The 12,973-nt window shown below is 36.8% G+C and overlaps 1 protein-coding gene across 1 annotated transcript in view; it reads right to left on the bottom strand.

Annotated features, from left to right (window-relative positions):
* Nucleotides 1–12,973, bottom strand: part of LARP1B (La ribonucleoprotein 1B) — a 147,476-nt gene that overhangs the window by 85,934 nt on the left and 48,569 nt on the right.

Raw genomic sequence — 12,973 nt, 5'->3', positions numbered from 1 at the left:
AGTGGATAGAGGCCAGGGATGATGCTAACCATCCTTTGTTGCACAGGACAGCTTCCATGAAAAGAATTAGTATCTGGTTCAAGATGTCAATAGGGCCAAGGCTGACAAACCCTGATCCACAATGCTCTGAATCCTATCCAGTCTCACAGTCTCAAGAATTTAGCTCCATTTTCTACTCCCTTCTATATCTTCAACTCTCCCTTTCCACTGGACCATTCCCATAACCATGTAAAATGTTCCAGTACTTTCCAATCTTTAAAAATATATTAATAAACAAATACACACACACACACAAACTTTGACTCATCTCCTTTCAGGTACTGCCACTTCTCCAATATATTATACCAAGCTTCAATATTCATATTATATTATTCAATATAATATTCAATATTCATATATATTTGAATGCATTACATTCATATTTCCACTTGTCATTTCTTCAAACTTTTACCCCAACTGTTCCACTGAGATAACTCAGCAAGTTTCTTCTTTCCTATTTATGAAGCAGCTCATAACTAAATTCAATGGTCAATTATGGTAGTTATCTATTTATCTAGATTTTTTGGATTAATTATCTCCATCCACACACCCTACTCTCATCAACATCACCATTATGAATTACTTGGAGATTGCATTTTCAATAGTCAGTCATGTCCACTACCACATTCCCAGCTCCCAGCACAGTGTGGCACAGGGCAGGCACTCAAGCAGATGTTAATGAATGAATTCCTGGGAAAGAGTTAACTTACTATAAAGCTACCATAATTGAAGTATGTGTATTAAAATAAGGAACTGACTTGTACAAGGGGCTTTGGCTAGAATTTAAATAGTGAGGCAAAACCTGAAATTAGGTCTCCTAATTCACTTGTCTCTTCAGCAGGGAGAAGTCAAATCAAAACCATATCTAAAGGGAGAACGATGGGGCTTCATGTTGCCTGTGAGAGGAAAGCAATCTGAGGAAGTCTTTCAGAGTAAGGTATTAGGAGGAAGAATTAAAAGAGTTTTGCATTTTAAAATACACAACACAAAAGGACTAATTATGAAAATATCTGACACTGGCACCTGGGGAAGAAATCCAGACTGTACTTTGATGTCACAATTTCTATGTAAAGCCTGAAGCTTCTGCATTGTCTTTAAATTCCTGGTCTCACCTCTATTTGCATCATTATTCCTGATCCCACATAACCATATGGCCTTTGTTCCTTCTCACACATGCCCAGTCTTTTACAATTTTTAAAGGTCTTTAAAACTCAGTGAGGTAGAGAAGAATGATCCCCATCTGAGGTTCAGAGAAGTTAGTTTTTGGTCCAGAATTGCACTCAGTGGAACTTGCACACAAGTTGACTCCTGGTCAGGAATAGTCCCCAGCTTTGCCAGAGAGGTTCTCAAGTTGGTGTTCTTCTCTGTGAGAAGAGGAACAGCTCAAGTGGTGGTGGTGACTCTCAGCTTGCCAAGTCAGTATGATGTCATGTCTCTGTCTGCCAGGTGAGGATGTGGCATCTCCTGGTGAATTTGTACACCATTTCCAGCTACATACCAAAGACTTCACCACAACTGAAGTTCCTCTCACCATCTGCAACAAACACAAAGGTCTGCCTGCATTTGTAAGGGAAATGCAGCAGGAGACAGCAAAGTAGTCAGCAAAGTCAGAGTGAATAACAGCCATCAGGTCTCCTAAGGCTTGAGGACTCCACAAATTCAGAATAGGTCAAGGCAGAAGAGAGCCCACCTCCAGTCTACCCTCTCAACAATGAGCCTGCTGATGGTCTCAATCATCCAGCAGCTGGGTATGTTCTGTCATTTAATATAAAGCCAGGAAAGCCAAGGAGAACTCAGGGAATTGACACTTAGACCACCAGTGATAACTTCACATAATACTCTAAGAAGTACTAGACAAAGCTGACATACTGCAAAATAGCAAATGTGATGAGCCTAAAGATATTAACTGATTGACCAATGTGATTCAAAAGCTTCCAATCTGAAGGTTCTTCCTGAAATGCTAGAAACAAAGGCATGAGTATATTTAGGTTTCCACACAAGCAACTCGGACAGAGGGTACAATGAGTGAAGAACTGGTTGTAATGTTTTTTCTCCTTTGTTCTGCAGGTTCAAACTAAAGATTTCTCATTAGGGAGAGGCATCATGACAGATAGTAGACTGGACAATTCTTGAGCCTCAAAAGCCCAGAAACCAGCCAGCAATGAGTGACAAGATGCTGAGGCCCAGCAGCACATCTCTTGGATGGAAGTCCTTTCTGTATGTCCCCTGTTAATAAAGCCTTCAACAATGTACAGCTTTGCAACACCACCCCAAGCAGACCACTGGACAAGAAGACAAATAGCTGTATACAAAAAACAAAAACAGGTTCAACCTTACACCTGAAAATAACACAATATTGTGAGTCAACTATACTTCAATAAAAAAACATCTTTAAGTATTTTAAAAAAAAAGTTCACCCTAAGCTTTATTTTAGCCCAAGAACAGCCCTGCAGCTCCAAGAAGTGAGTAACTCATCTTTGGCTTACCTCTTCTTGTCCCACACATTCCCATTCATGCTAGCATGTTCTTAGTATTGTCATGAAATATGCCACATAGGAAAACGTATTAAACATACCTGTGCAACTTGTTTAGAAAACTAATATGTAAAATAAATAAATTTAAATGAAAATTAAAAAAAAACTAGTATGTAAAAACTACTAGAAACACAACACTGCTAGTATATTGAAACCCTGTGTATTCTACTCCCTTCCCACAAAAACAAGCCAAATCCTGACTTACGTGATAATTATTCCTGCCTTTTTCTTTACAGTATTACCTTCTATGTATGTTTGTACACATTTCAAAAATACATAGATCCTTTCATGGTTGTTTTATACTATTAGAAAATGAAATCTCATTCATATTTTCATGAATTTCTCATTCATGTTCTCTTCAGGTATTAGTATAAGGTTATGCTCTTCTCATAAAATGAGTCAAGTATTCCCTTTTTTACCTCAGTCAATTCAACAAATATTTGAATACTTATTAGCTCTATTCACTGCAAACTTGTTCATGGCTGGAATCATTCCAATTTTAGAAGAACTTGCTAATAAAATTAAGTTAAATCTTGGAGTCTGAAGATTATTTAAAATGATCTATAGCAATTTACTTTCTTTTCCAGTCAGTTTTGGTAACATATATTTTTCTAGAAATTTTTCCTTATCTAAATGTTCAAATCATTCATCTGAAATACCTATTAAAAGTTCTCCATAATCAGTCATTACATCCTTATTTTCACTGCAGCTAAAATATTTACATTTTCCTCTATTTTGTCTTCCTAAGTATAATCTTGGTCTTTTCAAAGAATTAAGTGTTGGTATGATTAATCCTCTGTTAGATCTAATTAATTAAATTACTTCTTTCCATATACTTTTATGGAAGTTAATTTTGCTAATTCTTCTAACTTCTTGAGAACTTTCTAACTTCTAGCTTCATAAAAGCTACAGTAGATTCTATTATTGCTCAGAGCCCAGATTTCCTAAATTAAAGGATTATGTACATCTACCCATTGTAATTACCTTCCATCTCCTTTGAGCATATACAACTCTGGCCCATATACAACACTTACCCATGTGATTTGCTTTAGCCAACGGAATGTGAACAAATATACATAAAACACACCTAAGCAGCAATTTTGAAAACAATTATACACTTTAGCTCATCCTCTTGTTCACCCCATCTGCTATATGAATGAATGAGCAAGTACTGTACACGGGCTGCTTTTTCAGTATGAATACCAACCAAACAGAACCAAACACACACACACACGGAGTTGCAGCAGCCAACCCAGTCACTGCCAAGCAGTGTGAGAAATTTTTTACTTTAAGCCTTTGAGACTGGGGGGCGGGATTTTTATACAGCAAAGATAATAGTGGTGATTGGTTTATTAAGTTCAAGCATTTTACCTAATATTTGCATTTAAGCCTATCTCTCTAGGTGCACCTTTAAAATTCAGCTAACATTCCACTTAGATTTTCTAATTTCCACTATGATTTCTTCTTTGGTGAGTTATTTAAAATATACCTTTGTTCAAAGACACACGGGGTATTATCTCCATTGTTAAACACTAAATTAATTCCACTATTAATGTGTTTTATCTATTATCGATGCTTAAAAATTTGCTTTATAAAATAGGTCAAAGTAGTATAGATATCTTCAAAAAGAACATGTACTCTGCAGTTGCTAGGTACAGAGTTGTTTCTCAAATTATTCTCATTTTAAAAATTATTTGGGGCTTCCCTGGTGGCGCAGTGGTTGAGAGTCCGCCTGCTGATGCAGGGGACACAGGTTCGTGCCCCGGTCCGGGAAGATCCCACATGCCGCGGAGTGTCTGGGCCCGTGAGCCATGGCCGCTAAGCCTGCGCATCCGGAGCCTGTGCTCCGCAACGGGAGAGGCCACAAAAGTGAGAGGCCCGCATACCGCAAAAAAAAAAAAAAAAAAAAAAATTATTTGATCATTCCTTATTTAGTTGGGGGTAAATTACATCACTGTGATTGGATTTGTTCTATCAACTTTTGCTTCACATATTTGAATATTTTGTATTAAATACATCAAATATTAAGTTATACTTTCTGATGAATTTCTTCACTTTTAATCATTACAAAAGGACACTCTTAGCACTAGTAATGCTTTTTGTCTTCAAGTCTACTTTGTAAGCCTATTCTGTCTGATATAAATATATGTACTACAGCTTTCTTTCTTTACTTTTTATTTATTTGGTAAATGGCTGGGTTTCTTTTATAATTTTTACTTTTAATTGGGATAAAAAAGCAAATAACAAAATTCACCATCTTAACCATCTTTAAGTGTATAGTTTTGTAGTGTTAAGTATACCCACATTGTTGTGCAACAGATACCCAAATTTTTTTATTAAGCAAAACTGAAACTCTATCCCATTAAAACAACTCCCCGTTTCCCCCCACCCCATAACCACCACTCTGTTTCCATGAATATTAATACTTTCGTACTTCATATAAATGGAATCATACACTATGTCGTTGGGACTTATTTCATTTAGCATGTCCTGAAAGACTATCAGTGATGTATGTAGCATGTGACAGATTCCCATTCGTCTGAAAGCTGAATAATATTCCATCGCCCAAAAACACCACCATTTTGTTTATCCATTCATCTGATAATGGACATTTGTGTTGTTTTCACTTTTTAGCTATTGTGAATACTGCTGCTATAAACATGCAAATATCTCTTTAGTTTTCTAACTGCCATACTGTTTCCCATAGCAGCTATACTATTTTATGTTTCCAACACCAATGCAAGGTTTCAATTTCTCCACATCCTCTCCAACAAATGTTATTTTCTGTGTTTTGCTTTTTATTTTGAAAATAGCCGTCCTAGAGTTTGAGGTGATAACTTATTTGATTTTGATTTGCATTTCTCCAATGAGTAATGATGTTGAGCATACTTTCATGTGCTTATTGGCCATTTGTATATCATGTTTGGAGAAATGTCTATTCAAGTCCTTTGTCCATTTTCTAAATTGAGTTATTTTGTTGAGTTGTTGGGTTTCTTTATATATTCAAGAATATTAACACCTTACCAGTTATGATAAGCAAATATTTTGTCCTATTTTGCAGGCTGTCTGTTCACCCTGTTTTGTGTCTGTTAATACATGTAAGCTTTTGATTTTCATAAATTCCAACTTGTCTATTTTTTTTAACATGTGCTTTTGGTGTTATATCCAAGAAATCACTGCCAAATCAAATGTCATGAGGCTTCACTTCTATGTTTTCTTCTAAGAGTTTTGAGTTTTAGCTGAATCAAATGTCATGAGGCTTCACTTCTATGTTTTCTTCTAAGAGTTTTGAGTTTTAGGTTGAAGTCTTTAATCTGTTATTAAAATTTTTATGCATATGGTGTTAAAGTAAGAGTCCATCATCATTTTTTTGCATGTGAATACTCAGTTTCCCCGACACCATTTGTTGAAGAAGTTGTCCTTTCCCCACTGAATGGTCTTGACATTCAAGTTCTGGGCTCTATAATTCCATTTGTCTATGTCTATCTTTATGCCAGCAACACACTGTTTTAATTACAGTAGTTTTGCAATATGTTTTGAAATCAGCAGCATGAAATATCCAACTTTATTTCTTCTTTTTAAAGATTGTTTTTGGTTCTTCAGGGTCCCATGAGATTCCATATAAATTTCATTATCCGTTATCCTATTTCTGTAAAAAATGCCATTGGGACTTTGATAGGGATTGCACTGAATCTGTAGATCACTTTGGGTAGTACTGACTTCCAATCCATATACACAGGATGTCTTTCCTTTTACTTGTTTAAAAATCATTTTATTAAGATATAATTCACATGCAGTACAATCTACCCCAGTGTACAATTGTTTTTAGTTTACACATGCAACCATCATCATATCAATATTACATTTTCATCACTCCAAAAAGAAGCCCAGTACCCACTAGCAGTCACTATTTTCTCCACCCATCCCAAACCCCACCTTAGGTAGTCACCAATCTAATTTCTCTCTGTTCTGGACATTTCAGATAAACAGAATCATATAATATGTGGTACTTTGTGACTGGCTTCTTTTACTTAGCATGATGTTTTCATATAGCATGTATCAGTAAACTCACTTTTTTCTATTGCCAAATAATATTCCATTGTATGGCTATACCACCTTTTATTTATCCATTCATCAGCTGATGAACATTTTAGTTCTTTCCACTTTCATAATGCTACAAGGAAGACTTGTGTACAAGTTTTTGTGTGGACATATGTTGTCATTTCTCTCATGTATATACCTAGGAGTGGCATTCCTGGGTCATATAATAACTCTGTTTAACATTTTGAGAACTGCCAAATTGCTTTCCAAAACAGTTGGACCATTTTACATCCTTACCAGTAGTCCATGAGGATTCATATTTCCCCCATCATCACCAGCAATTGTGAGTATATATTTTTTATCGTGGTCATTCTAGTAGGTATGGGTGGCATCTCATTGTGATCATGATTTTTCACTTCACTTCCCTGATGGCTAATGATGTCAACCAAGTTTCCATGGGCTTATTGGCCATTTGTGTATCTTCTTTGGAGAAATATCTATTCATTTTCTTTGCTCATTTTATAACCAGGTTATTTGCCCTTTTTATTATTGAGCTGTAAGAGTTTTTTACATATTAAAAATGCAACTCCTTTATTAAATATGATTTGCAAATATTTTCTCCTGTTTTTTTCAGTACACTGTTTTAGAACAGTTTTACCTTCACAGTAAAATTATATAAACTAGAGTTCTCATATACCCTATAACCTCCCCCACACACAGCCTGCCCACTATCAACAACCTGCACCAAGCGTTATATTTGTTATAATCAGTGAACCTACAATGACACCTCACCAAAAGTCCATAATTTACATAGGTTTCACTCAGTGTTGTACTTCCCATGGGTTTTGATATGTGGATGGATATAATGATGGATAATGACATGTCCATCATTATAATATTATCATACCAAAAAAATCTCACTGCCCTAAAAATCGTCTGTTCTGCCTATTCATCCCTCCCTCCCCCAACCCCTAGAAACCACTAGTTTTATTATCTCCATCATTTTCCTTTTCCAGAACATTGACTAGTGGGAATCACCCAGTATGTAGCCTTTTCAGATTGGACCTTTTCACTTAGTAACATTCATTTAAGGTTCCTGCATGTCTTTTCATGGTCTGATAGCTCGTTTCTTTTTACCACTAAATAATATTTCATTGTCTGGATATACCACAGTTTATTTATCCATCTGCCTACTGGAGGATGTCCTGGTTGCTTCCAAGTTTTGGCAATTATGAATAAAGCTGCTTTAAACATCCACGTGCAGGTTTCTGTGTGGACAAAAGATTGTCCACTCAATCTAGATTGTATGGTAAGAGCATGTTTAGTTTTGTAAGAAACTTCCAAACTGTCTTCCAAGGTGGCTGTACCCTTTTGCATTCCTACCTCCAATGAATGAGGGTTATTCCACATTCTCAGAAGCATTTATTAGTGCTGTCACTGTTCTAGATGTTGGCCATTCTAATAGGTGTGTAGTAGAATCTCACTGTTGTCTTACTTTGCAATTCCCTGATGATATATGGACATGGAGTATCTTTTCGTACTCTTTTTTTTTTTTTTTTTTTTTGCTGCACGCAGGCCTCTCACTGTTGTGGTCTCGCCCGTTGTGGAGCACAGGCTCCGGATGCGCAGGCTCAGCGGCCATGGCTCACGGGCCCAGCCGCTCCGTGGCATGTGGGATCCTCCCGGACCGGGGCATGAACCCGTGTCCCCTGCATCAGCAGGCGGACTCTCAACCACTGCGCCACCAGGGAAGCCCTCTTTTCGTATTCTTATCTGCCATTTGTACATCTTTTTTGGTGAGATGTCTGTTCAGATCTTTGGTCCATTTTTTATTCAGGTTGTTTTCATATTGTTGATTTTAAGAGTTCTTTGTATATCTTGGATTATAGTCCTTTATCAGATGTGTGTTTTACTAATATTTTCTACCATTCCATAGCTTGGCTTCTCATTCTTGACAGTGCCATTCACATAGCAAAAGTTTTTCATTTTAATGAAATCCAACTTATTAAAAGTCATTGCTCAACCCAAGATCATATAGATTTTATTTTATATTACTTTCTAGGAGTTTTATAGTTTTGTGTTTCACATTTCAGCCTGTGATCCATCTTGAGTTGTGAAGGGAGTAAGGTCTGTGTCTAGATTCATTTTTTTTCATGTGGATGTCCAGTTGTTCCATCACAATTTGTTGAAAAGACTCTATGTTCTCCATTTTATTGCCTTTGCTCCTTTGCCAAAAATCAGTTTATTTTTAGAGGTCATTTCTGGGTTCTCTATTCTGTTCCATTGATCTATTTGTCTGTTATTTCACCAATATCACACTGTCTTGATCACCATAGCATTATAGTAACTCTTGAAGTTGGATGTTATCAGTCCTCTGACTTATCTTCTCCTTCAATATTGTATGGGCTATCCTGGGTCTTTTGCCTCTCCATAAAATTTTAGAATCAGTTGGTCAATATCCACAGAATAAATTCCTAGAATCTTGATTGGGATTGCATTAGATCTATAGATCAATTTGGGAAAACTGACAATATTGAGTCTCTCTTCCTGTGTATGAATACAGAATCTCTTTCATTTATTTAGTTCTTTGATTTCTTTCATCAGAGTTATGGTATTCCTCACATAGACTTTGTACATATTTTCTTAGATTTATATTTCAGTTATTTCATTTTGGGGGGTGCTAATGTAAATGGGTTTTTTGGGGGGTCCATCTTCTGGTGTCCTTTGAAGTACAAAATTTTAAATTTTTTGATAATATCAAAATTATTTTCCTCCTGTTGCTTGTGCTATTGGTGTCATATAAGAAACCACTGTCAGGCTTCCCTGGTGGCGCAGTGGTTGAGAGTCCGCCTGCCGATGCAGGGGACACGGGTTCGTGCCCCGGTCCGAGAAGATCCCACATGCCGCGGAGCGGCTGGGCCCGTGAGCCATGGCCGCTGAGCCTGTGCGTCCAGAGCCTGTGCTCCGCAAGGGGAGAGGCCACAACAGTGAGAGGCCCGCGTAACAAAAAAAAAAAAAAGAAACCACTGTCAAATACAAAGTCAAACATTTTCTTCTATGTTTTCCTCCAAGATTTTTGCAGTTTTTGCTCTTATATTTATGTGTTTAATTTATTTTGAATTAATTTTTGTGCACGGTGAGTTAGGGTGGTGTCTAATTTATTCTTCTGTATGTGGATATCTACTTGTCCCAAGACCATTTGTTGAAAAGACTATTCTCTCCCTATTGAATGGCTTTTTAGGCACCTTTGCTGGAAGCTGGTTGACCACAGACACGTAGGTGTATTTCCCAATTCTCTTCCATTGATCTGTATGTCTATCATTATACTAGTATCAACATTGCCCTAATGTAAGGACTGTGTATGAATTCTTCAACTTTGTTCTCTTTCAAGATTGTTTTGGCTATTCTGGATCCCTTGAATTTACATATGAATTTCAGATCAGCTTGTCAATTTCTGCAAAGAAGCCAGTTAGGATACTGATAGGGACTACACTGAATCTGTAGATTGATTTTGGATTATTACTATTTTATGTTATGTATTTTTTCAGTCTTTTAATTTCAATCTTTTGGCTTCCTTATCTTTTTGATGTGTCACATGTAAATAACATAACTGGCTGTACTTGCATATATTCTGACAATATTCATTTTTGCTACTTAGATATTTGGGTTTCAATTTACTACTTCATTTTTGTGCTGGAAGATTCCTTCCCCTTTATTCTTGTCTTATTCCACATTTTCCCTCTCTCCTAGTTTCAAGATTATTCCTTCTAATCTTATTTTTAAACGGGTGTCCTTCAAACGGCAAAATGAAAACTTTTAAAACTAAAAATAATCAATTATCTTCTTTCTAAACACAGAAGTACCTTTAAATACGATTCATTCATTGCTCTCTCCCCGTTTGTGTTCATGTTATATTAGATCTGTGAAACACAGTTTTTGTTTTATACAGTTAATATTTATTCAGATTTATTCACATATTTATCACTTGCTTTGCTCTATACTCCTTTCTGTATCTCTGGCACCTGTAATCACTTTTATTCCAATTTTGGAAATTCCTTTGACGAACTGCAATTTCTCTCATTATATGTCACTCTCTTACTTGAAAGATACTTTTGCAAGGCACACAATTATAGGTTGGTAGTTATTTTCCCGTGTTATATTAACACCATTGTTCCATTGTCTGTTGCATTCAAATGTTACTGGTGAGAAGTCAGCTATCAGTTAGCTGTTCAGTCACTCTTCTTTCTTTGAAAGTAACCGCCTTTCTTCCCTGGCTGCTCTACTCTGGTACCTCTCTGCAGTTCAGAAAAAGTCCTAGGTATTACCTATTAAAATACTGATTCTGTCCCATTTTCTCTCTTTTCCTTCTGGAACTCTGAATAAATATCTATCTTAGACCATGTTTATCACTCTATATTCCACTTGCTTTTTACTTTTCTCAAAAATAAAAAGATTTATAATAAAATCCACTAGATGTTAAATTATACAACTTGATTTGAAATACACCAAATAATAGCAAAGACCGTCTACAATACCATTCTATACCTTCTTTCATATATTCTATCTCTTTATCACTCTATGCTGATTTCTGAATAGCTTCTTGTAAACTGTCTTCCAATTCACTAATACTTTAATTGTATCTAATCTGCTGTTAATCCCTTCAACTAACTGAGTTCTTAATTTCAGCCTTAACTGTTTTTATTCCAGAAGTTCTAGAAAGGTTATTCTTTAGAATTTATTTTTCCCTGCAGATATTTTTCTTTAAACACAGTAAGCAAAGTTACTCTATACTATGTTTAATAATCCTACTATCTAAAATTTTTCAGGGTATGGTCTTACTGTTACTTTTTCTCATTCTCACATGCAGTAACTTATTTCCTTGTTTGCTTATTAACTTTGTGAGCTGCTCATTTACTTTTCTTTTTTTTTAATTAATTTATTTATTTTTGGCTGCATTGGGTCTTTGTTGCTGTGCATGGGCTTTCTCTAGCTGCAGCGAGCAGGGGCTACTCTTTGTTGCAGTGCATGGGCTTCTTATTGCAGTGGCTTCTCTTGTTGTGGAGCACAGGCTCGAGGCACACAGGCTTCAGTAGTTGTGGCACGTGGGCTAAGTTGCTGTGGCTCACAGGCTCTAGAGCGCAGGCTCAGTAGTTGTGGCTCACGGGCTTAGATGCTCCGTGGCACATGGGATCTTCCCGGACCAGGGCTCAAACCCATGTCCCTTGCACTGGCAGGCTGTTTCTTAACCAGGGAAGCCCAAGCTGCTCACTTTCATTACAAAATAATTTGAGTAAATTCTTTGAGGCCTAGGATAAAGGTGAATGTCTTCACAAAAAAGTTAGATTTGCTTCTGCTAATTTCTGGGAAATAAACAGGCCACAATCACCTTAAATTTATGACTAGTAGTTACTCTAGTCACCCATATAGTATGAATTTGGGTTGCATGATTATAACTTCTAAGCCAATTTTTTTCTCCTTATTCTGCTTAGCACAACTAAGGAAATATGCTTTGTGGTTCCATAGAGGTGAAGATGAGAAAGCAGTTAAGTTCTCTTTCTCTAGGGTATTTTCCTTAGGTACCAATTCAATGGGAAAAGGACTCCTGTTGGAATCCCTGACTTTTTGACTGGGCCATGGGTTTGTCTTTTACCCCTACATTTTGGGTGGCTTTTGCAAAGCTGAACTTCTCAAACTACCCAAATTCCAAAATGGTCTCCCAGGCAAAACTGGTTTCAACACGCTGCTTCTCTATGGTTTTATTCTGATAATAACTTACCTTGTAGATCTTCAGGGATTTTAAGTAGATATTTTCTCATTTATTAAAAGGCCATTTTAGTTGTCTTCAGTAATAAGGACATGTCAGAAACAGAAGGCCTACACCTACTCTTTGGTACAGTTCAGCTTCTGGATTCAGCAAAACTCCCTTCACAAAGTCAGAAATGATCAACAAACAACCCTACCAATTTGACATTCTTTTCATTTATACCTAAACTCAATCTGTCCAGCTTCTGACACATCTGATTATTCTTTCCTCTGGAAGACAGTGTTTGGCTTCCACACCAGTTTCCTATACAACTCCTAAATGATCACTCCTCAGGGCTCAGACCTGGGTCTTCTAAATTCTACATTTCCTCTGCCACCAATTTATTTTAAATTACCAACATACATCTCCTGGACTACTTTAATAGCCGCCCAACTGGATTTCTTCTGCCACTCTTGTCCCCATCTAATCTGTTCTCTGCCACAGTAACTAGTGATACTTAAAAAATAAAAATTAGGGCTTCCCTGGTGGCACAGTGGTTGGGAGTTTGCCTGCCAACGCAGGGGACATGGGTTTGTGCCCCGGTCCGGGAAGGTCC

The sequence above is a fragment of the Mesoplodon bidens genome, assembly GCF_964165515.1.
Source record: "Mesoplodon bidens genome assembly, chromosome: 1".
NCBI classification, from domain to species: domain Eukaryota; kingdom Metazoa; phylum Chordata; class Mammalia; order Artiodactyla; family Ziphiidae; genus Mesoplodon; species Mesoplodon bidens.
This window is presented reverse-complemented; position numbering and strand designations above follow the sequence as displayed.